At 44.8% G+C, this 26,782-nt stretch overlaps 1 pseudogene; it reads right to left on the bottom strand.

The window, feature by feature from the left end:
* Positions 1 to 16,871: 16,871 nt before the first annotated feature.
* On the bottom strand, positions 16,872 to 24,807 carry LOC133039993 (cytochrome P450 4A11-like; annotated as a pseudogene).
* Positions 24,808 to 26,782: the final 1,975 nt, after the last annotated feature.

Here is a 26,782-nt window from a genome sequence, read left to right as displayed (position 1 = left end):
CACAAAACGCAGGCCCAACCGAGTCTGTGCCTTTGTGGAATACCCGAAAACCTGAATCTGAGCGGCATAGGCCTGGGAAGTGCACGCAACGCAGGGCCCGCTCCCTGGAGAGCAGCCTGGAGCCTGAGCAGAGCAGACGGGGAAAGCACACACACCCGCCCCGAGCCGGGGCAAACCCAGTGTGGCCGGAAAACCGCGAGTGCTCCCCACACAGGCCAGTGACATTTGTCTGCAGTGCCCCCCCCCCCCCCCCCCCCACAGCACGACTGAACAAGCGAACCTAAACAAGAGACCACCTCCGCCGGCGAGTGTCAGGGCAGAAATTAGACACTGAAGAGACCTGCAAACAGAAGCCAAAGAGACAAAGGGAACCGCTTCCGAAGTGACAGGTGCAACAGATTAAAATCCCTGTAGTTAACACCGACTACACTGGAAGGGGCCTATAGATAGCGAGAAGTGTAAGCTCGAACAAGGAGCTATCTGAAACTGAACTGAACCCACACTGCCCGCAACAGCTCCAGAGAAATTCCTAGGTATATTTTTACTACTATTTTTAAAATTTTTAATTAAAAAATTTTTTTTCTCTTTCTTTTTTTACTTTTCTTCTTTCTTTTTTTAAAGTCCTCTCTTACTCCTCAATTTTCATTTTTATAACCCAATATAACCTGCCCCCCCCAAAAAAATAAGGACCCTATTTTTAAAGTGAACTCCATATATATTTCTTAAATGTTTTTGTGTTTTTTTACTATTGTATTTTTAAGAGTCTAACCTCCACTCTAGATTTTTAATCTTTGTTTTTCAGTATTTGATACCAATTTTGGACATTTAAGAATCCAAACTTCAGTACCCATTTTTACTCAGGAATGTGATTACTGGTTTGATCACTCTCTCCCCCTTTTGATACTCCTTTTTCTCGCCCAGATCACCTCTATCTCCTCCCTCCCCCTTCTCTTCTCAACCCAATTCTGTGAATCTCTGTGGGTATTCTGGGCTGCAGAGAACACTTAGGGAACAGAGTACTGCCTAGATCTGTCTCTCCTCTCTTGAATCCCCCTTTTTCTCCTCCTGCTCACCTCTGTCTCCTTCCTCCCTCTCCTCTTCTTCATGTAACTCTGTGAAACTCTCTGGGTGTCCCTCACTGTGGAGAGTCTTTTCACCATTAATCTAGAAGTTTTATTATCAGTGCTGTATGGAGGGAGAAATCTTGAGGCTACTGAAAGAGTAAGACTGAAATCCAGAGGCAAGAGGCTTAAACTCAAAATCTGAGAACACCAGAGAACTCCTGACTACAGGGAACATTAATTAATAAGAGATCATAAAAAAACCTCCATACCTACACTGAAACCAACCACCACCCAAGAGCCAATAAGTTCCAGAGCAAGATATAACATGCAAATTCTCCAGCAACATAGGAACATAGCCCTGAGAGTCAATATACAGGCTGCCCAAAGTCACACCAATCCCACAGACCCATCTCAAAACTCACTACTGGACACTCCATTGCACTCCAGAGAAAAGAAATCCAGCTCCACCCAACAGAACACCAACACAAGCTTCTCTAACCAGCAAACCTTGACAAGCCAAACACCCAGCCCAACCCACTGGCAGAAACCTCCACAATAAAAAAGAACCACAGACTACCAGAATACAAAAAGGCCACCCCAAACCCAGCAATCTAAATAAGATGAAAAGGCAGAGAAATACCCAGCAGGTAAAGGAACATGAAAAATGCCCACCAAGCCAAACAAAAGAGGAGGAGATAAGGAATCTACCCGAAAAAGAATTTAGAATAATGATAATAAAAATGATCCAAAACCTTGAAAACAAAATGGAGTTACAGATAAATAACCTGGAGACAAGGACTGAGAAGATGCAAAAAATGTTTAACAAGGACCTAGAAGAAATAAAAAAGAGTCAATTAAAAATGAATAATGCAATAAGTGAGATCAAAAACACTCTGGAGGGAACCAACAGTAGAATAACAGAGGCAGAAGATAGGATAAGTGAGGTAGAAGATAAAATGGTGGAAATAAATGAAGCAGAGAGGAAAAAAGAAAAAAGAATTAAAAGAAATGAGGACAACCTCAGGGACCTCTGGGACAATGTGAAACGCCCCAACATTTGAATCATAGGAGTCCCAGAAGAAGAAGACAAAAAGAAAGGCCATGAGAAGATACCCGAGGAGATAATAGCTGAAAACTTCCCCAAAATGGGGAAGGAAACAGCCACCCAAATCCAAGAAACCCAGAGAGTCCCAAACAAGATACACCCAAGGCAAAACACCCCCAAGACACATATTAGTCAAATTAACAAAGATCAAACACAAAGAACAAATATTAAAAGGAGCAAGGGAGAAACAACAAATAACACACAAGGGGATTCCCATAAGGATAACAGCTGATCTTTCAATAGAAACTCTCCAGGCCAGAAGGGACTGGCAGGACATACTTAAAGTTATGAAAGAGAATAACCTACAACTCAGATTACTATACCCAGCAAGGATTTCATTCAGATATGATGGAGAAATCAAAAGCTTTACAGAGAAGCAAAAGCTGAGAGAATTCAGCACCACCAAACCAGCTCTTCAACAAATGCTAAAGGATCTTCCCTAGACAGGAAACACAGAAAGGTTGTATGAACGTGAACCCAAAACAACAAAGCAAATGGCAACGGGACCATTCTTATCAATAATTACCTTAAATGTAAATGGGTTGAATGCCCCAACCAAAAGACAAAGACTGGCTGAATGGATACAAAAGCAAGACCCCTATATATGCTGTCTACAAGAGACCCACCTCAAAGCAAGGGACACATACAGACTGAAAGTGAAATGCTGGAAAAAAATATTCCACGCAAATGGAGACCAAAAGAAAGCAGGAGTCGCAATACTTATATCAGATAAAATAGACTTTCAACTAAAGGCTGTGAAAAGAGACAAAGAAGGACACTACATAATGATCAAAGGGTCAATCCAAGAAGAAGATATAACAATTATAAATATACATGCACCCAACATAGGAGCACCACAATATGTAAGGCAAATGCTAACAAGAATGAAGGGGGAAATCAACAAAAACACAATAATAGTGGGAGACTTTAATACCGCACTCACACCTATGAACAGATCAATAAACAGAATATTAACAAGGAAACACAAACTTTAAATGACACAATGGTCCAGCTAGACCTAATTGATATCTATAGGACATTTCACCCCAAAACAATGAATTTCACCTTTTTCTCAAGTGCACATGGAACCTTCTCCAGAATAGATCACATCTTGGGCCATAAATCTAGCCTTGGTAAATTTAAAAAAATTGATATCATTCCAGTCATTTTTTCTGACCACAATGCAGTAAGATTAGATCTCAATTACAGGAAAAAAAAATTAAAAATTCCAACATATGGAGGCTAAATAACAGGCTTCTAAATAACGAACAAATCATAGAAGAAATAAAAAAAGAAATCAAACTATGCATATAAATGAATGAAGATGAAAACACAACAACCCAAAACCTATGGGACACTGTAAAAGCAGTGCTAAGGGGAAGGTTCATAGCAATACAGGCTTACCTCAAGAAACAAGAAAAAAGTCAAATAAATAACCTAACTCTACACCTAAAGCAAGTAGATAAGGAAGAAATGAAAAACCCCAGGGTTAGTAGAAGGAAAGAAATTTTAAAAATTAGGGCAGAAATAAATGCAAAAGAAACAAAAGAGACCATAGCAAAAATCAACAAAGCTAAAAGTTGGTTTTTTGAAAAGGTAAATAAAATTGACAAGCCATTAGCCAGACTCATCAAGAAACAAAGGGAGAAGAACCAAATCAACAAAATTAGAAATGAAAATGGAGAGATCACAACAGACAACTCTGAAATACAAAGGATCATAAGAGACTACTACCAGCAGCTCTATGCCAATAAAATGGACAACTTGGAAGAAATGGACAAATTCTTAGAACAGTATAACTTTCCAAAACTGAACCAGGAAGAAACAGAAGATCTTAACAGACCCATCACAAGCACAGAAATCAAAACTGTAATCAGAAATCTTCCAGCAAACAAAAGCCCAGGACCAGATGGCTTCACAGCTGAATTCTACAAAAATTTAGAGAAGAGCTAACACCTGTCTTACTCAAACTCTTCCAGAAAATTGCAGAAGAAGGTAAACGTCCAAACTCATTCTATGAGGCCACCATCACCCTAATACCAAACCAAACAAGGATGCCACAAAAAAAGAAAACTACAGGCCAATATCACTGATGAACATAGATGCAAAAATCCTTAACAAAATTCTAGCAAACAGAATCCAAAAACATATTAAAAAGATCATACATCATGACCAAGTGGGCTTTATCCCAGGAATGCAAGGATTCTTTAATATCTGCAAATCAATCAATGTAATATACCACATTAACAAATTGAAAGATAAAAACCATATGATTATCTCAATAGATGCAGAAAAAACCTTTGACAAAATTCAACATCCATTTATGATAAAAACTCTCCAGAAATCAGGCATAGAAGGAACATACCTCAACATAATAAAAGCTATATATGACAAACCCACAGCAAACATTATCCTCAATGGTGAAAAATTGAAAGCATTTCCCTTAAAGTCAGGAACAAGACAAAGGTGTCCACTCTCACCACTACTATTCAACATAGTTTTGAAAGTGTTGGCCACAGTAATCAGAGCAGAAAAAGAAATAAAAGGAATCCAGATAGGTAAAGAAGAAGTAAAACTCTCACTGTTTGCAGATGACATGGTCCTTTACATAGAAAACCCTAAAGACTCTACCAGAAAATTACTACAGCTAATCAATGAATATAGTAATGTTGCAGGATATAAAATTAACACACAGAAATCCCTTGCATTCCTATATGCTAACAATGAGAAAACAGAAAGAAAAATTAAGGAAACAATACCATTCACCATTGCAACAAAAAGAATAAAATACTTAGGAGTAGATCTACCTAAAGAAACAAAAGACCTATATATAGAAAACTATAAAACACTGATGAAAGAAATCAAAGAGGACACAAATAGATGGAGAAATATGCCATGTTCATGGATTGGAAGACTCAATATTGTGAAAATGACTATACTACCCAAAGCAATCTATAGATTCAATGCAATCCCTCTCAAGCTACCAACGGTATTTTTCACAGAACTAGAACAAATAATTTCACAATTTGTATGGAAATACAGAAAACCTCGAATAGCCAAAGCAATCTTGAGAAAGAAGAATGGAACTGGAGGAATCAACCTGCCTGACTTCAGGCTCTACTACAAAGCCACAGTCATCAAGACAGTATGGTACTGGCACAAAGACAGAAATATAGATCAATGGAACAGAATAGAAAGTCCAGAGATAAATCCACGCACCTATGGACACCTTATCTTTGACAAAGGAGGCAAGAATATACAATGGAGAAAAGACAACCTCTTTAACAAGTGGTGCTGGGAAAACTGGTCAACCACTTGTAAAAGAATGAAACCAGAACACTTTCTAACACCATACACAAAGATAGACTCAAAATGGATTAAAGATCTAAATCTAAGACCAGAAACTGTAAAACTCCTAGAGGAGAACATAGGCAAAACACTCTCTGACATAAATCACAGCAGGATCCTATATGACCCACCTCCCAGAGTAATGGAAATAAAAGCAAAAATACACAAATGGGACCTAATTAAACTTAAAAGCTTTTGCACAACAAAGGAAACTATAAGCAAGGTGAAAAGACAGCCCTCAGAATGGGAGAAAATAATAGCAAATGAAGCAACAGACAAAGAATTAATCTCAAAAATATACAAGCAGCTCCTGCAGCTCAATTCCAGAAAAATAAATGACCCAATCAAAAAATTGGCCAAAGAACTAAACAGACATTTCTCCGAAGAAGACATACAGATGGCTAACAAACACATGAAAAGATGCTCAACATCACTCATTATCAGAGAAATGCAAATCAAAACCACAATGAGGTACCATTACACGCCAGTCAGGATGGCTGCTATCCAAAAGTCTACAAGCAATAAATGTTGGAGAGGGTGTGGAGAAAGGGGAACCCTCTTACACTGTTGGTGGGAATGCAAACTAGTACAGCCACTATGCAGAACAGTGTGGAGATTCCTTAAAAAACTGGAAATAGAACTGCCATATGACCCAGCAATCCCACTCCTGGGCATACACACCAAGGAAACTAGATCTGAAAGAGACACGTGTACCCCAGTGTTCATTGCAGCACTGATTATAATTGCCAGGACATGGAAACAACCTAGATGCCCATCAGCAGACAAATGGATAAGGAAGCTGTGGTACATATACACCATGGAATATTACTCAGCCATTAAAAAGAATTCATTTGAATCAGTTCTAATGAGATGGATGAAACTGGAGCCCATTATACAGAGTGAAGTAAGCCAGAAAGATAAAGATCAATACAGTATACTAACACATATATATGGAATTTAAAAAGATGGTAACAATAACGCAATATGCAAAACAGAAAAAGGAGACACAGATGTACAGAACAGACTTTGGGACTCTGTGGGAGAAGGCGAGGGTGGGATGTTCAGAGAGAATAGCATTGAAACAAGTATACTATCAAGGGTGAAACAGACCACCAGCCCAGGTTGGATGCATGAGACAAGTGCTCAGGGCTGGTGCACTGGGAAGACCCAGAGGGTTGGGATGGGGAGGGAGGTGGGAGGGGGGATTGGGATGGGGAACACATGTAAATCCATGGCTGATTCATTTCAATATATGGCAAAAACCACTACAATATTGTAAAGTAATTAGCCTCCAACTAATAAAAATAAATGAAAAAATAAAATAAAATTGGAGTGTAATCATCCAAAAAAAAAAAGAAAAAACAAACAAACAAACAAATTACCTACAGAAACTTACACCAGGAAAACCCGTGGTGTACAAAACTTTTGGAAGTTATTTTTACAACATTTGCATGAGCAATTTATGATAAAACATATCACTTGGTCAGCAGTTTTGTCATATAATTTTATTTAGATTATAAAATAGGTTATATTTTAAAGGGCTTCCCTGATGGTTCAGCAGGTAATGAATCTGCCTGCAATGTAGGAGACACAGGAGACGTGGATTCTATCCCTGGGTTGGGATGATTCCGTGGAGGAAGAAATGGCAAACTTAAACTTATGATTTAAATTCATATTTAAATTTAATATTGATTATTATATATCTTCAATATTATCCCAGTATGTATGTAAACATTTGTTAATATGAAAGAATGTTTGGAATGTATATGACTGCTTAAAAAAATTAAGTACTAAATTGTATCTATATAATGTTATTTTGCTAATTGAGTATGTACACAGTTGCAGGACAGTTTCTGGATGTACACGTATAAAAATTGTATTGAACTAAGATTTTGATATGTGAACTTTTTGCCTCATTTTAATTTACTAATATCCAGAAATTTATGTGCACTTCCCATCTTATAGTGGAATCTTTGTACACCCGTGAATGTTGACCACCAAGCCCTTTCCTTTCTGATTTTACTCTCTCTATTCTTGCCCTGACAGGCTGGCGATTCCATAGGACCCATTGCTCTGCCCCCAAGATGCTGCTGCCAGTGCTTCTTGCACTGGGTTCACCTGCTCATCTTCCAGGTCTTTGCTCACGTTCTTCCCTCTACCTGGTGGCCCATCCTCTTTGCCAGAGAGCAACTGTCTCTCCTCAACTTTGGAGACTCAGCTTTATTTGGTCACCTCTGGATTTCTCACCAACATTTGGTCCCAGGCATGTTCCATGTAGTCACATCATCTTTATTTCAGTGTTTTCTGTGTAACTCAGAGCAACCCTCTGCACTTTGGTATCTCATCTCTGCCTGCATCCTTCTCCTATCAGGACTCAGGAGCTCTGAGGCAATCTGTCTACTGTGGGTCATGTTCCTTCACTAAGCTTGTGTTTACCGAGCATTTACTCTGTGCCAGACTCTAATTTAAGGCACAGAATTAGGATGTGGCTAATCTGTTTGGAGTCTGCAGGCTAGAGGAGGAGACTGAGAAATTAAGCAGTCATAACAGGAGGGGGGTCATGAATGTGTGATGGAAGGAAGACAGAGCCTATGGGGAAGCTTTGCGGAAGGGGGCCCAACTCAGACTTGGACATTAGAAAGCTCTTTTTCCTCCACTTGCTCATTCTTTGACTCATCATTTACCAAGATGCTTTTGGATTACAAAGTTTAACCAGAGGCAGGCTCTCCCAGAAGGAGCTCATAGTATTGAAGACTGAAGACTAAAGATTAAAATAGTCTTTAGAAGACTGAAGACTAAAATAACTAAATCTGGTTATTGCTGATTTAGGAGAAGGACGTGCAAGGGAAAAAAAGAGTTGTCCTCTCCATTTGTGAGTGACCCATCTTGGAGGAGATGGCTTGGGGTTGGGCCTTGGTAGATGGACATAAGGGACAACAGCATTCCAGGGAGAGGGCCCATGAGAGCAGAGTCCCAGAAGCTGGAATGCATAGGCAGGTGGGGAGGATCTTGAGTAACCTAGGGTGCTGGAGATTAGGAAGGAGAGAGGTACTGGGCCAGGCCGCATGGGGTTTGGGCTCCTATCTCTGGCTCCACTCTGTTCTAATCATGCTGCAGAGAAAGAGTGGTCTCAGCTCTCTGCAACTCCTGACTGTCTCCTAACACTTGTTTAAGCCACACACCCTTGGCGACCCCTCTCCACGTGGCTTCTATCTTTGCTCTGAGCTTCCCAACCCTCAGGCTAGTGGTGCCAGTGCTGGGTGGGGAGCTGCTTGGCCTTCGCAGCCTATAAGCTGCTGCTTTCCCTCCTTCCCATCCCTCCACACAATGGACTGACACCCCTCTGTGCAGGCTCTGTGCTGAGTGCTCAGGGTGAGGGGGATTACAGGCTCAGTTCCAAGAGCTCATGGTCCAGAGACAGGACACCAGGCAGGCAACTCAAATTTCACTTCTTCTCACCTGGCCCCATCCTGGGAAGCTTCACTCTTCTGTGCTAGGAACATGTCAGGGTTTAGGCACTGATATCATGAGACCGTATAATCCCTCAGTCTGAACAAACTGACCTGGTTTGTCTCTACAGCTGATATAATTCCCCACCCAGCAAGTGAGCCTCTTTTCCTGAGACATGACACTGTCTTAGATTCCTGTCTGTTGTCTCCACACACAGTGAACCCACAGGGCTGATCTGTCAGACTAACATTTGTGCTCCCAGGCAAGCTCAGGGCCAGGCAGGGAGGGTGGGATTGAGGGATGGGGCAGGGAAGTATCTGGAAGCCTGTGAGAACACCTGAAGGTGCTCAGCCTGGAGAATGGGGAGACTCAGGAAGGAACAGCTGTTGTCCTCAAAGGGCAGGGCTGCCAGGACAGCCTGAGATGTCCCTGAGGAGGCAGTGTCTGACAGACACGTGGACACCAGCACAGGGCCTGGGAGGAATGAGTCCCCAGGACTGGGTGAGGAGCCAAGACCTGAGAGGTTAGCTGGGTTACTTCATGGAGTCATGTGCTGGTCACACAGCAAGCCTTTGTCCCATGGACTAACTGACCATGACCGTGCCCTAGAGCCCCACCCCTCCCGGCCCTCCCAATCCCTGGTCCAGCTCCATGCTACCTCCTGCTTGTGCCTATAGAACCAGTGGGAAGAAGGAGATGGGAACTGACGAAGGACTTTGGTTAGCCACTGTCTGTGCAGGTAGAACTGTGTTGCCTTGAGCAGAAGCAGAACTAGGCCGAGCAGGGAGACCACCTGCAGGAGCCCAGAGCTTCTCTGGTGGGGCTCAGTGCAGAGACACTCATGGTGCAGTGGCTTCTGGATTGCTGACTCTCCCTGACTGTGGTTGATTTTCCCTGAGCACCCAGTCTGGAGAATCTCCCCACCCACCTGGGGGAGGGTGAAGGTGAAGGCAGAGCTCAGACCTGGGACTCCAGAGTTGATTGTGCAGGATACACTTTGGGGAAGAGTGGGAGAAAAGCTTTCTTAGCTGACAGTGACAATGGCCAGGCATACCCCCACTTTTCCTTCTCCTTATTTCTTACCAAATATTTAATGAGAAGCTGCAATGTGCCATGCTATCTGTCTGGTGCTGAGACACAGCTGCAAATAGAGCTGACTTGAAACTAGTCAGTCACAGTTTGGTTTGACAGACTTTCAGTAGATGTGGTTTGTTTTATTATCATCCCCATTTCAGAGAGGAAAACTAACTTCAGAGAGGAAAAGTGATGTTGTCAGCAGAAAGCAGACTCTGAGAGACCCCGGTGAAATTGAAATCCTTCTCTGTTGGACCTCAGAACTGCCCACCTCAGCTCCTCTGAATAGTTTCCCAGGGCTTGTCCCGTCCACTATGGAGTGTGTCCTGGATGACTGTGCTAGTGGACGGAGCACTGGCCTTGGATCCAGAAGGCCCAGCCCCAGGGCAATTTTACTACTTATGAAGCTAGTGACTTGTCCTCTCTGAGCCTCAGCTTCTATTTTGAAAGGTGGGATAATAATTTATTTCCTACATACCTCCCAGGAACGGTCTTTCAGTCATTCATTCATTCATCAAATATTTCTTGAGCTCACAGGCTGTATTATAGGTAGAAACTTACCCTAGTACAATAAAAATAATTCTTGTGGCCCAGGAATAAACACTGACCTGCTCCCCTGACCAAAAAAGAATGGGGCATTTAAGGGTGAATAAGAGTTCAGCAAGTAGAGAGTGCTTTTAGAGCAGTGGGTACTGAAAAGAGATGGAGATCAGATCAAAATAGGAAGGGGTGAGGAAAGTTTCATCTTTAGTGACTTATATCACTATTTCATAATTCTCTCCGTTAAGATCAAATCCAATGCCTACAATTCCAAGTAAAACACCAAAGATATCCATGAAATCTACTTGGAAGCCAGCTCTCTCAGGAGCCTTAAGATTCCTCTTGACCTGCTCTTCCACCCTATGTAACTCTGACCCAAACACTCTCCTTGAATGCCTGATCTCCTGATAGGTGGTTCATGTACAACCTATGGAGCCACATTTTGGGGGCTTGTCCAAACTAAAGGTCAGGGGCGGGTAACTAGTTACACTCAACCCCCTCCCAGCCCATCCATCTCCTCCTTGTCCTGGGTTCCTCTCAAGGTTCTGAAGCTCTTCCTCCCCACACTCTGAGTGACTAGATTTTCCTTTATTGGTTTGGCATCTTGATTCAGCCCTAAGAACAGAAAGGAGAGTGAGTCCATTGTCATGTGCTCTCAGTGTGACCAACTAAAGCCCCTCTGTGCCTCCTGACACCAGGGGGCCTGAGAAGCTTCTTGTCTAGGACCCTCCCAGTCAACTCTCCTGCCCTATGCTCCACCTAGCCCAGAATGTCCATCTGACCCATCCTTGCAGCAGATGAACTAGCCCTGAGCCCTAGGGCCTGGGGTGAGTGGGGGAAAAGGGAAACTGGTCTGAAGGTTCCAGCTTCAGGCACTGGCTGGGGAGAGGCCCCTTCAAGAGGCACATGGCACCATAGCAGCGCAGCCCCAGGGCTGCAGGAAGTCTCCTCTGGCACCAGGGCCTTGGGTTAGGAAGGGCAGGGGTGGGTGGGAGGAGGACCTGGGTGCAGAGCCAGAAGAGAGCAGGGCTGGGTGCAGAGAGGCTGGAGGAGGAGTGCACGGGCCTTGTTCTGGTCAGTGCCCGTGTCAGGAGGACTACCCCCTCCCAGTCTCTGGGAATACCAGGGCTGAAGAAGCCCCTCCTCCATCATGGTGGCTGAGGAGAAAGACGAGACCCCAAGGTGCTGTCCTGTGTGGGAGGTACCACCAGCTGTCCTGGATTTGGATCGGACATCCTCTCCCAGCAGCTAACACTTGTGCCCACCTGGTTCCTCCCAGGCCGTCCAGTACACACATGCCCCCATCACTTGTGGCCTCTGAGGAGCCTGAGGTTCTGCCTGTGGGGTAGGGCTGCCAGGGGGCTGGTGACATGGCCAGGCTGGGCTCTTTTCAAATCTCTTCTGGGGTGGAGACCTTTGTGCCTGGACAAGTCTGTAAAGTCTTCCCTGCTCAGCACAGGGTGGGTGCTGGCTGGGCCCCTCTACAGATGTGGTGAGAAAGCTACCACAGAAGAGCAGGGTGGTTCCTTCCCCGACAGGTGCTGGTGTGAGCGTCTTCCCTCTGAGCCTTTGGAGATGAGAACTTCCTCCTGACTCAGCTGTCACAGAAGCCTCAGACGCTGGGCAGGGTGTGGGGCATGAGGGAACCCAGAGTGTGAGGCTGCAGGGGGGTTGGACATACTCTCCCTGCTGGGGTTCCAGTCCCACAGAGCAGGTGTTATCTCCCCTCGTCCTCTCCGCTGTTTTCCCTCCCTTTCCCTATCCTTTCCCTCTCCCTTCCCAGCTCCTTTCAGAGAAGACACACACACTCCATATGACATTGTGAACTTTATCCAGGGAGGGTGAGAGAGGGGAAGCCATATGAGTGATACATGGGAAGACTCATCACACATGGGATAGAGCGGGGGACAGGCCGATGGTAGTCACACAGGACTTTGCAGGTCCAGCAACAGCTGCCCAGGTGTCCTTGTCCTCAACCCCAGATCAGGAGAACAAGCCTGTCTTATCTGAATTGTTCATCTAATCACAAAGTCATGATTAAAGAGAACATGATGCGAAGACAGAAGCAGAGGGACATTTGAAGATGCTGCTGGATTTGAATGTGGAGGAGGGCCCAGGAGCCAAGGAATGCAAGGATTACAGCTCCCGATGCAGAAAAGGCAAAGAGTGGGACCCTGTCCTAGATCCCTGGAGAGAGGGCCCGCCAACATCTTGGTTATTCAAGGTCAACCTATTTCAGATATCTCACTCCAGAGCTGTCAGAGCCTATTCCCCGAGGCAGTGATACATTATTTTATCAACAAAAGGAAATGAATACAGGGACAGATAGGCAGGCTGAAGGGGAGAAACGCAGGGAGAAAGTAGACAGAATGGAGGAGGGCTGATGATTGGGATTCAGATGGCCAGTGAGAGATACAGGGGGTCAGAGACAGATGGAGAGATAAGCAGATAGGGAGCCTACAGAAAAGTGAGAGGAGAAGGGCAGAAAGTCTTCTGGGCAGGAAACAGGAGATGAGGTGGGCTGGTAGGTGGGCAGATGGAAGCAGGAAGTGGGCAAAAAGGCAAGGACAGGAGAGAGACACAACAAGGCAGGCTGGCAGGCAGGGCCCTCAGAGCTTGTGCTGTCCACAAAAGGATCAGAGGATCTTCCTGAGCCACAAGTGGATCCCATTTTTAGACTTCAACACAAGTTTTTCGAATGGGCACTGGGACTCTTGAGGGATCTGGTCCCAGTTCAAATCAAAGGGCCGCAGCCACCTTCAACTCATTCGTGGCAAACTGCTTCCCGATGCAGTTTCTGGGTCAGGATGGGAAAAGGAAGTGAGCAGAGGCTTCTGACCCCTGCTGAAGACAAGGATTCAGGGCTGTCCTCCACATGACCAAGCCGTGATAGCTTTCCTATAGGTCACACTGAACTTGCCACCTAGGCCTTGGCCCACACTCTTCCCCTGTCTTCTGACAAAGCCCACCTCTCTAAATACTAGCTCCTAACTCCTCCTTCTGCTCTCAGCAGGAAATCCTGTTGGGGAGCACCTGTGCTCTAAGCACATAATCAAGTCAAGCAAGTCAGGAAATGTGAATCAGAACTTTGTTCACTGGTTCACAGGCAGTTTCTGGTTTTAGGCCAGGCCAGGACACTCTATGGGGCTGGGTGGGCTTCATGCTCAGGCCCTTATCTTCCATAGCAGACAAATAGGGGTTCCCATTTCCAGAGAGGACAAGAGAGGATTGTGCAAGGAATCAGAATGGCAACAGACAACTTCCTTGTTGGGACACAAATTAGTGACCCTGAATCTGCTGGACCATTTGCCTCCCAGTTAATTAATGGACTGATCTCCTGTCTCCCCTCAGCCCTTCAATCAATCTGTTCTGGAATCTTCCTATTCTACCCTAGAAGTGACCCCCTAACCATCCTTTGGTCTCCTTACCTGACCTTTTCAGCCTCCCTGCATCCCTTCTCTCTACTGAAGCCACAGCAGCTCCAGGCCTGTTCTGTGCCCCATCACAAGGAGGACACCACCCAGTGCCACAGGTGCATCACAGCTCTCTCTGGATTGCTCCTTACTCATCTGGGTCCTGTCCAGCAGAGAGAACTTCTTCTTACGCAGGTTGATAAGGATACCAGGGCCCTTAAGGAGGAGAAAGGGACAGACCTCTTTTTTCCCCTTACATTCCTTCATCTTAGTCACATAATACATTTTTTTTCTTAAGCTCTGAGTTGTTATGGTAACAATCTAAATTGCCTAAGACTAAATTTCTTTAAGCCCAGAGCTAATGATTACAGAAAACAAAACAAAGCAAAACACGTCTTGCTCAGTTGTCAGTCAGTTCAGTCGCTTAGTCGTGTCAGACTCTTTGCGACCCCATGAACCACAGCAGGCCAGGCCTCCCTGTCCATCACCAACTCCCGGAGTTTACTCAAACTCATGTCTATCGAGTTGGTGATGCCATCCAGCCATCTTACCTGTCCCCTTTTCCTCCTGCCCCCAATCCCTCCCAGCATCAGGGTCTTTTCCAATGAGTCAACTCTTCACAAGGTGGCCAAATCTTGCTCAGGGGTGTTTTTCCTTAAGCTCGTACTAATGATTGCATAACAACAATATATCTTGATCCAGGACATGTTTCTCCTTCTTAACAGGAACCCTCTGACTAATCCTATTATCTTAAGATATATGTTGTGGAAGTGGGTCTGATAAGACCTCTACAACCTTGAGGCATTCTTTTGAAAAAGTATATAAATCCCTTGTTAAGACTAGCAACACTCTCTGCCTTCTTCTGATGTCTATGTCAAAAGCTTTCTCTGTCCCTTGTGAGAGTAATAAAACTTTTGCCACACAAAGCTCTGAGTGACTAAAGCCACCTCTCTGGTCCCAAAGCGAAATTCTCTTCCTCAGAGATCATGAATCCAATACAGTTTACTGTAAGCTATCACAGCTCCTCTTCCTCAACTCAGCTTCTCTTGTGGTTCCTTCCCCCAACTCCACAGACCACAAGCTCAAGGCTCAATCCAGTGACCACCACCTTCACCACCTCTGCTCACTGCACCTCTCCCCTCCTCAAGGCACCTCAAGGCACCGTTAGTGTTAACTCAAGGACATATCACATCAGTGCCTAGCACAGTGTCAAGATCTTCGAACCTTCCACAGTCTGCTCAATGAATGAATGAGTGAAAGAGTGGATGTGTGAATGATGCCTGTCTTGAGTAGACATGTTGATTTGTTGTTAGTGAGCTCTGAGGGAGGACAGCGTTATCATCTCTGTGTTCCCATCTCCTAGCACAGGTCTTGGCATATGGAGACATGCTTAATACATACTTTCATATTTAAACAAAATTTAAAGGAAATCAGTCCTGGGTGTCCATTGGAAGGACTGATGTTGAAGCTGAAACTCCAATATTTTGGCCACCTGATGCAAAGAGCTGACTCATTTGAACAGACCCTGATGTTGGGAAAGATTGAAGGCAGGAGGAGAAGGGGATGACAGAGGATGAGATGGTTGGATGGCATCACCGACTCAATGGAGATGAGTTTGGGTAAGCTCAGAGAGTTGGTGATGGACAGGGATGCCTGGCGTGCTGCAAAGCATGGGGTTGCAAAGAGTCGGACATGACGGAGTGACTGAACTGAACTGAACTGAATTGAATTGAAAACAACCTAAATGGAGTGACAGTATGGTATGTATTAATTCTGACCTAGGAATCAAGCAGCTGAGTCCCTCCTGCCCTCTAGTGGCAACTGCATGACATGCAGCCATGTCTACAAGGAAGGGCTGGACCCTGGTTTAAATAAAATCCTAGAACCAATTCAGGAAGACAGTTGGCTTCAAACCTGTTCTGTGAAGGTTGATTCACCAATTGAAAATTTCACAGAACTGTAGATTCAGAAAAAAAGAAAAAACGTTCTTACTAAGAAGTTGCATTATGAAAGTTACTGTTTCAGGGGATGAAATTACAATTTTCACCATAGTTATCCTGGATGTGTCATTCACTTAATTATCATTTAAAGCGTGCTTTGTATTTACATGCAAAAAATTTTCAAATGCTTGTGTTAAATACAAAATAGTGGATTTTTCTCTCACAATTACTTGCTTGTCCTCTACTTTATACTTTTTTGCCAACATTAGACACTGTATAATTTGGGAGTGCAGTGTATAACCACCATACATATAAAGAATTTGGGAAACTTGAAAAGGTATCACATTTATATGAATATTTAGTCAAAGATTTGTTAGGGTCCCCCACAGAAATAGAGAACACACTGACTGTGTAACTTTCTTCAAAGGGCAATTGTAACTGATCACTAATATGATTTGAACCCCCAGGACAGCTGGGAAGAAGGAAGAGAGTTGGGAGTCCGAATCCATGGAAACATAATATATACAATGAGAGGCTGATTGGTGATTTAAGCAGAAAAGGTAGTACTCTGACTAGGAATGTGGGAAGAGAGAAGAGTCATCTACCTTTTAAGATAACTGATATTGCAAAGAAATAAGCATCTGAAGATTAACTTTCATGAAAACGTCTGATGCTGAAAAGTCATACTCCTAAAGTGAGGAAATCCCCAGAATACTTTGAAACAGCACTGACATGGAAATGTGGCCAGTCATTGCAGAAGTCAGGAGATCAAAGTCATTGTGGCGGGTCCTGAAAGCCTTCTTATACCTGGAGACCCATGCCTTCTTCTCAACACATCAACATACAAGGACAAAACTGCATGCACCACATCTGAATGTAGACAGTCACACATACTGGGTAGCAACCAGTGACACCTGCTTCCCCAAGTACAGAGGCCTCACCTGGATCCTCCTGAGAAGGACAGGAAGGCATGGCTATGTCAAGTAGAACCTGGTGCAAACCGGGATGGGTCAAACATCTGCAGAGAGCACCGGGGCCAGGACAGATGGGGTCAAACTCCTTGCCTCAATCTACCAGGGGACAAGAATCCCAGAGGAGGAGCAGGAGAAGGGGTTGGTGTGGAGAGAGCATCCCATTCACTCCTCCCGCTACCATCTTACCTCCAGGTTTGACTATATCTTTGGGTTGTGATGAAACCCATAAAAGGAGAGGATCAGTATGAATCCTGTGGGGAAGGGAGGAGAGAGAGAAACTGATGGTCCCCATGGAACAGCGGGCATGTGCTGGTACAAAGTGTCTGGGATCACTCTCCATCACTCTGAATGAAATGATGCTCTTGCAAGACTGGTGGGCTGGGCGTGACAAATCACATGATCACTGATTAGGAGTAGGTAACCGGGGCCCAGGACTGAGAAGTTAAAGAATTGGAGGCTTATATACAGGAGCAACTCAGATGACAAGTCACATTTATCAAGTGCCATCACGACCCTTTGGAAATGTGCAGTAGCTCATTTAGTACTCACACAGCCCTCAAGGAAGGCCATCTTATCCCCAGGTGGAGAAGAAGCACCTGAGCCTTGAGAAGTTAACGGATGTGTCCATGATCTTACAGTTAGGAAGTGGCAGTGCTGGGATTCAGGCCCACTGGGAGGGGAGCTGATGGTTGGCCTCCAGCCATGGCAGATCATCAGATGCTCTCTACCATCCACAGGAAGGCCTCAAAAAGAAGACCCCGTGTGAACCCTGGTAGTGATTTCACTGAGCTCCCTCCTTAGACCCCATATGGAAAAAACAATCTCCACCTGTTTCTCTCTACTTTTGCTTCAAGCCTTTACAACTCAAGGAATTAGAACTCTAGGACTCCATTACAAGACCACATTCAAAGTCCAGCAGTTGCTTATTGAGCATTTGATGCTTCAGATTCTGCATCAAGCACTTTTGAAAAGTTGTCCATACTTCAAAGCAAATATTAACTATCTTGAGACAGAAACATAGTCATGCCATTCCAGAACTGGAAGAGCCCATGTGGGGCTCTGAGGTCCTGTGTGGTCTTGGAGTGGCCTTAGGTGAGTGGTGAGGTGAAGTTCATTCCTGCAGGTAAAGAGCGTCCATCAGGGAAGGTGATGGGCTTGCTCAACTCTCTGGCTGTGCTGGACACTGGTGGATAGAGTCTCAGTGCCTCCTTGATGCACGCGGTGGTATAGGGCATCTAGTCCAGGTGGTCCCTGAAAAGAAATGCATCTAAGGGTGGACAGGATAGGACAACCAGGGATTCTCCCTAGCTCAGGTGGGACAGGGTTCTTCCATCTCCTGGACACTCACCAGGTGATGGAAGCACCATCCTCCAGGAGGCTCTGGATCTCTTCTTGGCACCTCTGCTGATGCACAGGGTGGGAAGCCAGTGTATAGAGGATCCAGGAAATGCCACTGGCTGTGGTGTCGTTACCCTCGAACATGAACATGTCCACGTCGGCACAGAGGTCCTAATCAGACAAGCTGCTCCCATTCTCCATCTGTGGAGGCAGGGCCAGAGTGCAGGGTCTGCCCTTCCTGTGTGCTTCTGCCCAAAGGCTCAGGCCTCTCTTGCTCACACTCACTCTGGCAAAGAGGAGGATGTCCAGGAAGTCCAAATGCCTCCTGCTCCTCACTTTCTCCAGCTCTCCCTCCTTCTGCAGGTGAGCCTTCCTCTCCTTGATCACTGTGTCTGTCCCAGAACAGTGGTTCCCAGCCAGAATTGAGGACTCTGGGGTCCCATATGCCATCTGCCATCCCCATAGACCTATCTGCCCCTCAGGCCCAGTCTGGGTGCCAGGTGGATGTGGATGTGGGTGGGACTGGGTGAGTATGTTAGGACTGAGAACTCAAGTGTCATCTACTCCAGGCAGCTATCCCTGCAGTAACACAGCCCATGGAGACTCTGTGTGAATGCTGCTGGGAGGGGGTCTCACTCAGTCATCACCAACATGGTGACTCCTGTAACTCCCTGTTCAATACCTGACACCCTGACCTCTGGGTTCCCGGTCCCTGCAGCATGCAGGTGTGTGTCAGCTCCTGAAGAGGAAGCAGGAGTCTGGGCTCTGCCTGAGGGGTCAAGGCCAGGCCCTTTCACATGTGCCTGATGAAGGTGTGTGGAACAGCCCATGAGAAGGAGAAGAACCTGTGTGTTGATGGGCGAGCTGGCAGACCTGATGGTTCCAGCTTTCAGGGGTCAGCCTGTAGATGAAGTCGTTTTGGTGGAATATATTTTTCATTTGGGAAATATCAGAACTGTTGAGATCAATATATATCAAAATATCAGACTGTTGAGATCCCTGATGGCCTGGAAGTAGGACTGGGAGTTCCTGAAGGGAGAGGATGCAGAAGAGACTGGAGTTGAGGGGCCTCTGACCTGGAGAGGGATTAGGGCTCTGGGTCGAGGATTCCTCAGTCAGTAGGGACAGGCAACACTGAGGCATTGTCATTTCTGTCTTACCCTTGAAAATCCTCAGTATTTACAAGTGTCCTGAGGGGCCAGGCTTTTCCCTGTGTAGGAATCAGGGACCTGTGACTGAGTCAAGAATAGTCTGAGTGGTATTTGACCTTGGTCCATGTTTCTTTACATTAATTTTTGTGCTGAGAAACATCCCTGCTGCCCTGACTGGCTCTCAGATAAGTCCTCCCCAACTGGTGACAATGGGACCCTGCCGTTGAAGTGCTGTCACTGACCTGTCAATCTTGATGCTGCCCTGGAGGCTGAAGGTGCACTTCATGGTGGTGTCCAGGGTCATCAAGGAGACATGTCTGAAGATCTCTACATGTGTGTGAGTCCTGGCTGATGAGCTCCTCCCACTTGTCCTGTGGAGGGAGGCGGATTGACTCTGCTCTGCTCTCCCAGAAGGCCTGTGCTGACAAGGCCAGTCCCTCTCTGTCTCTACTTATTTGCTTGAGATTTCCTCACTCTCTAAGCAGATGTGCTTTAGCAACTGAAGCTATAACGTATGTGTGTGATATGATGCCAGTTTTCTATGAATATTTTACTATATAAATTGACATGTTCTCTCATAATATTTGAATTCTGAATTTTAGCAATAACTTATGATGATAAATATCTTGCGGCAGAGCAAAAAGCATAGTTTCTTGCGGACAAAGCGGGAATTGAAATCGACGGTTGGTCAGGCGATGTCCAACACTAGTAAGCAAATATTTAAGGGCAAGGAAAAGCCTAAGAAGCTCTCATAGGGCTCCTAGGAACGGGCTTGACTTACTTCAGTTCCTTTCATTTATCCAATATTAGCTGAGCCCAGGTGGTACCTGGTCTGGATCAGAGATGACGTTTGCGAGGATCCAACTCTTTGAGTGTAGACCTGACTTCATTTGCTCCCATGAGTGGCTCAGTGCTACAAAGAAGCCCTGAACCCACATAGAGCCCACCTGAGTAACATTCTTGGATGTCTACTTTTCGATTGAATCTGTCATTGCTCAAGCCAGTCATGGCCAATTTGTGTTGCTGTCCTTGTTCTAGTCTGTTGTGTTGAAGACTTGGAGATGAGAGGAATGTGCACCCTGAATAACCTCCTTTCCTTTGTTGAGGAACAAATTGTGGATCCAAGTTGGTGCCTGAGTGCTCCTCTGTCCCATTCAGTTTTGGTGAGCACTGTCTCTTATGAATTTCTAAATTCATCATTCTGGGGACTGTATCTGATGGTTGTCTGAGGGACACAAGTGTCTGAGAGCAGACTTTGTCAATTTTATTGAATGTGAGTGGGTACTGGCAACAAGGGTTGAACTCACCAGCATCCTTTGGACAGAGTTGGCCATGAGTCCCATGTAGGGCTTCAGAATGTCATTGTGGAAGGCTGGGGTCAGCATCCACCAGTGCTAGAACCACGTCTGCCCCTCCAGCAGTAGCAAACCTTTCCCTGGACCACAGATGGGTGTATATGGGCATCGGGGACACTGGGGCCAACTTGGGAGGAACCGAGTATGTCAGGAGAAGGCTCATGAAAAGCAAGAGTTGGAAAGGCAGTACATTTCAGGGATGTGAATTTCCAGTATTTCTGTCCCATAGTCATGCTGACATGATTATGACAGCAGTGAGATAGAAGTGAATAAACAGTAGTTGGGGGGGGGGGGGAGGTGATAGAAGTACTTATCTAAAAGTCAGGCTGAGAACATTGGAAATAACAGAGAAGAGATGAAGAGGCTTAGCTTCAGGAGGGCTCTCAGTACCATTACAAAGGATGAATGTTGTGTTGGAAGGAGAGAAATAAGGTTTGATTCAGAGATGGAGGTGGTAACTGGGTGCCTGGCAGCAGTTCTCCATTATGCAAAGTGGAAGCTCTTTTTAACCTAACTAGTAGGGGGAACACTGTTGTATTTAAATGTACTCATCAATCCAGGGAATCAGGAATCTGTAGATACTATGAGACTTTGGGCCTGAAAAGTAAGGAAGAAAAGATGAGGGGACCAAAAATGTCAGAGAGCCCCCAGAGCAGCTGAGGTCCAGGCCATGCACTTCCTCCCCTTTCTGGTGCTTGTCAGATGGCAGTCTGTCTCAATATACCCCCCCACTTGCCTCCCATCCCTGACTCTCTCTGTCCAGATAGTCACAGTGAGCCCAGGAAAGCAGACTCAGTGTTCTTGGAACAGAACATCCACAGGACCAAGAATGGTGAATTGCCATGAAACATTAGCTCTGTTCAATGCCTTAGAATAAGACAGAAGCTGTGGGTGTACTATAATTTGTGGTGGTTTGTCCATCCCATGACCAAGGAGAAGCAACTGTGAGAGGTGCTCAACCTTGATCAGCGTGGATAGGGAATTGTCTTTCAGATCTGGGATCATCTCAATCTGGCTGTAATAAGATAAAAAGTAAGAAATAAAAGAGAAAGCAGCCTCACCCAGGTGTTTGAGCATTTAGAAATAGTAAATAATGTTGTCTTTAGTCTGGCCCGTGGGTTGAGGAATGTTTGAAAGAGTTCAGGCTTTGATGTCTGAAGGGCCAGTCTCTTCTGGAATTTCACACCCAGGGGCATGTACTCAAGGGAAGATTTTCTCCTGCTGAGGGTTTCCCTCTCACCTGATCTCCCCAGGACCATCTTCATATAGTCAGGGTCATAGATCAGAACTATGGCCATTGTCCCCTACAGCCAGCGAACACATGCACTCAGGTATTTCTCTACCCTTTTCAGTAGGGCTTGCAGCTCACTGTCATCTTGGAACTGTAAGCAAAGGAAAGATTAATCAATAAAACCCTTCTTTCAGTGCCAGGGTTGGAGTCATGTCAAGGTTAGGATGGGGTATCAGGAGATTACTCTGGATCCATCAGCAGAACTAAGAGTTTAGAACTATTTCTTATGACTTGGGCTCTGATCCAGACCTTGCTGGCTGTCCATCTTTGATGCTTAGACCAGATTCTCTCCCATTGTTGGGTAGACCTAGGCCACCACTACAAACTGCTTACAGATACCTACATCAGCGGTTGACTCCTTGGTGCACAAAACTTTTGGAAGTCATTTGGATAAAATTTGCATGAGCAATTAATGATAATTCATATCACTTGGTAAACAGTTTTGTCTTATTTTGTTTATTTGAAGAAGAAAAAATAGACTATATTTAAAAAATTAAGCTATGATTTAATTTCATTTTGCCATACTGACTGTTATATATCTTCAATACTGTCACAGCATACATGTAAATGTTAATATGAAAGGGTATTTAGAATATATATGGCTAAGTGAAAAAAGTTAAACTATATGTGTGTGTATAATATTATTTTACATATTGAGTGTGTGCATAGTTGTGGGACAGATTCCGGGCATATATATGAAAATGGTTTTGAAATAAGATTGTGAAAATAGTTGGATTTTTAAATCTCATATCATTTATTAATATTCAGAAACATTTGTGCACTTCCCATTGCCTAGAGGAATCTTTGTACACTCCTGAGTGTGGACCAAAAAGCCCTTTCCTTTATGTTTTACTGTCTCTATTGTTGCCCTTGTAGGGCTGGAAATTTCACAGGACCCACTGCTCTGCCCCCACGATGCTGCTGCCAGCGCTCCTTGCACTGGCTCCACCTGCTCACTCTCAAGGCTTTTGCCTATGTTCTTCCCTCTAGCTGGTGGCCCGTCCTCTTCTCCACAGAGCAACTGCTTCTCCTCAACTTTGGAGACTCAGCTTTGTTTTGTTATGTCTGGATTTCTCATCAACGGTTGGTCCCCAGCATGTTCTGTAGTCAAATCATCTTTATTTCAATGACTTCTGTATCTGATCTCTGCCTGCATCCTTCTCCCATCAGGACTCAGGAGCTCTGAGGCAATTTGTCTACTGTGGGTCATGTTCTTTCACTAAGCTTGTGTTTATTGAGCATTTACTGTGTGCCAGGCACAGATTTAAGGCACTGAACTAGGATGCAGCTCTAGATGCTTGTCTGTTTGGAGCCTGCAGGGGAGTGGAGCAGACTGAGAGATCAAGTGGCCATAACAGGAGGGCAGCATGAATGTGTGATGGAGGGAAGATGAAGCCTCAGGAAAGCTTTGGGAAGGGTGCTTAACTCAGAGCAGTCTTAGAAAGGTCTTTGTCCTGAACTTGCTCATTAATCAAGTCATCATTTACCAAGATGCTTTTGGGTTACAAAGATGAACCAGAGGCAGGCTCTCCCAGAAGGAGCTCATAGCTATGACATTGCAGATAGAAATAGCTGAATCTAGTCAGCTCTGCCTTATGAGAAGGATCTGCAAAAGACAAAGAGTTTTCCTCTTCACTCCTGGGTGACCAAGAAAAGTACCTAAGAGGAGATGGCTTGGGGTTGGGCCTTGGTAGATAGAAAAGAGGGACAAGGTCCTTCCAAGGAGAGGGCCCATGGGAGCCAACTCCCAGAGGCTGGAATGCACAGGCAGGTGGGGTGGACCCTGAGTAACCTGCGGTGCAGGAAATTAGGAAGGAGAGAGAGATACTGGGCCAGCCCACATGGGACTTAGATGTTTCCAGTTCTTGTCTTTGTCTCCACTCTGCACTAATCATGCAGCCAAGAAAGAGGGGCCTCAGCTCTCTGCAATCTGTGATTGTCGCCTAACACTTGTTTAAGCCATAGACCCTTGGTGACCCCTCTCCATCTGACTTTGCTCAGAGATCCCCCACCTCACAGGCCAGTGCTACCAATGAGTGTGGCAATGCTGCCCCTCCCAGCCTGAAAGCTGCTCCTTTTCCTCCTTCTGTCCCTCCACACAATGGACTGACACCCCTCTGTGCTGGGTGCTGGGGATGAGGGGGATTACAGGCTCAGTTCCAAGAGTTCATAGTCCAGAGAAAGGACACCAGGCAGGCAAACTCACCCTGTTGATGGTGAAACTCAAATGTCAGTTCTCTTTACCTGGCCCCATCCTGGAAACCTTGCTCCTGTGTGCCAACAACTGAAATCACGAGTTGCAAAATCCCTCAGTCTGATCAAGGCAAGCAGGTTTGTCTTATAGCTGACATAACACTACCCAGCAGGTGAGCTATTGTCCTGTGACCTGACACTGTCTTAGATATCTCTCTGTTGTCTGCCGGGCAGTGAACCCACAGGGCTGATCCATCAGATTGATGTCAGTGCTTCCAGACAAGCACAGGACAAGGTATGAACTCACTGACCATAACCATGCTCTACATCCCTGCCCCTAGTGGCCCTTCCAATCCCCAGTCCAGCTCCATCCTACCTCCTGCTTGTGCCCATAGAGCCAGTGGGAAGGAGGAGATGGGAACTGATGAAGGGGTTTGAGCAGCCACTGTCTGCACAGGTAAAGTTGTACTGCCTTGAGCAGAAGCAGAACCAGGCCGAGCAGGGAGATCACCTGCAGAAGCCCAGAGACACTGCCCAAGGCACTGGTGGGGCTCAGCGTACAGACACTCATGGTGCAGTGGTTTCTGGATCGTTGACTGTCGCTGACTGTGGCTGACCTTCCTGGAGCACCTACCTTGGTCTGGGAGGATCTCCCGCCCACATAGGGGAAGGTGAAGGTGAAGGCAGAGCTCAGACCTGGGCCTCCAGAGTCGTTGTTGGCTTTTTTTTTTTTTTTTTAATTTAAACCATCTCTTCTTTGTCACAAAATGTAAGTGTTAAGTAGTTTGAATAGGAAAAAGGAGTCCAAAATAGCAGTGGCTAAAACACAAAGAAAGGGAAAAACCGGTGAAAATAGAACAAAGGAAGTTCCGAGGACTGGAGTGAGAACCTCAGGTGAAGAAAACAGCCCTCCTGGCTAACCCAGTTTACACAGGGCAAGCTCAGGGGGAGGAGGAAAAACATATAAAAAGAGGAGCCAAAACTGAGCCTCTGGCTTCTCTTCTCTTCATGTCTTTTGGATCAGTCTGCCCTCACTCCTTGAGGATGTATTTTCCTTTGCTTTCCAAATAAAACTGAGCTGTAACACCGATCCATCCATCACTTCAAATTTTTTGCTGCAGCAAGACAGAATCGTGGATATTACACACTCCTCTGACATCTATGGTGCTGTTTCTTGAATTTAACCTAGCTGAAACAACCTCAGCTTGGCTCCTGCGAGATGGAGGCCAAGCACAGCAGAAGCCCAACTCAGTGCAAGCTCCCATGGTGGAAACTGAACATGAAGAAAACCTAGTGCCATGAAGGAGAAATCAAAAGCTTTACAGACAAGCAAAAGCTGAGAGAATTCAGCAACACCAAATCAGCTCTTCAGCAAATGCTTAAGGATCTTCTCTAGATAGGAAACATAGAAAAGGTTTGTAAACTTGAACCCAAAGCAAAGCAAATGGCAATGGGATCATACTTATCAATAATTACCCTAAATGTAAATGGGTTGAATGCCCCAAACAAAAGACAAAGACTGGCTGAATGGACACAAAAACAAGACCTGTATATATGCTCTCTAGAAGAGACCCACCTCAAAATAAGGGACACATTCAGACTGAAAGTGAAGGGCTGGAAAAAGATATTTCACGCAACTGGAGACCAAAAGAAAGCAGGAGTAGCAATACTCATGTCAGATAAAATAGACTTTGAAATAAAGGCCGTGAAAAAAGACAAAAAAGGACACTACATAATGATCAAAGGATCAATCCAAGAAGAAGATATAACAATTATAAATATATACGCACCCAACATAGGAGGACCAAAATATGTAAGGCAAACACTAAGAAGTATGAAAGGGGAAATTAACAGTAACACAATAATAGTGGGAGACTTCAATGCCCCACTCACACCTATGGATAGGTCAACTAAACAGAAAATTAGCAAGGAAACACAAACTTTAAATGATACAATGGAACAGTTAGGCTTAATTGATATCTATAGACATTTCACCCCAAAACAATAAATTTCACCTTTTTCTCAGGTGCACACAGAACATTCTCCAAGATAGATCACATCCTGGGCCATAAATCTAGCCTTGGTAAATTCAAAAAAATTGAAATAATTTCAAACATTTTTTTTCTGATCACAATGTGGTAAGATTAGATGTCAACTACAGGGGAAAAAAAAACTATAAAAAATACAAACATATGGAGGCTAAACAACATGATTCTGAATAACCAACAAATCACAGAAGAAATCAAAAAAGAAATCAAAATATGCATAGAAACAAACAAAAACATTACAACCCAAAACCTATGGGATTCAATAAAAGCAGTGCTGGGGGAAGGTTCATAGCAATACAAGCTTACCTCAAGAAACAAGAGAAAAATCAAATAAATACCCTAACTTTACAGCTAAAGAAACTAGAAAAAGAAGAAATGAAGAACCCCAGGGTTAGTAGAAGGAAAGAAATCATAATAATTAGGGAAGAAATAAATGAAAAAGAAACAAAGGAGACTATAGCTAAAATCAACAAAACTAAAAGTTGGTTATTTGAGAAG

This window comes from Dama dama, chromosome 20 (assembly GCF_033118175.1).
Source record: "Dama dama isolate Ldn47 chromosome 20, ASM3311817v1, whole genome shotgun sequence".
In the NCBI taxonomy this organism is placed as follows: Eukaryota; Metazoa; Chordata; class Mammalia; order Artiodactyla; family Cervidae; genus Dama; species Dama dama.
This window is presented reverse-complemented; position numbering and strand designations above follow the sequence as displayed.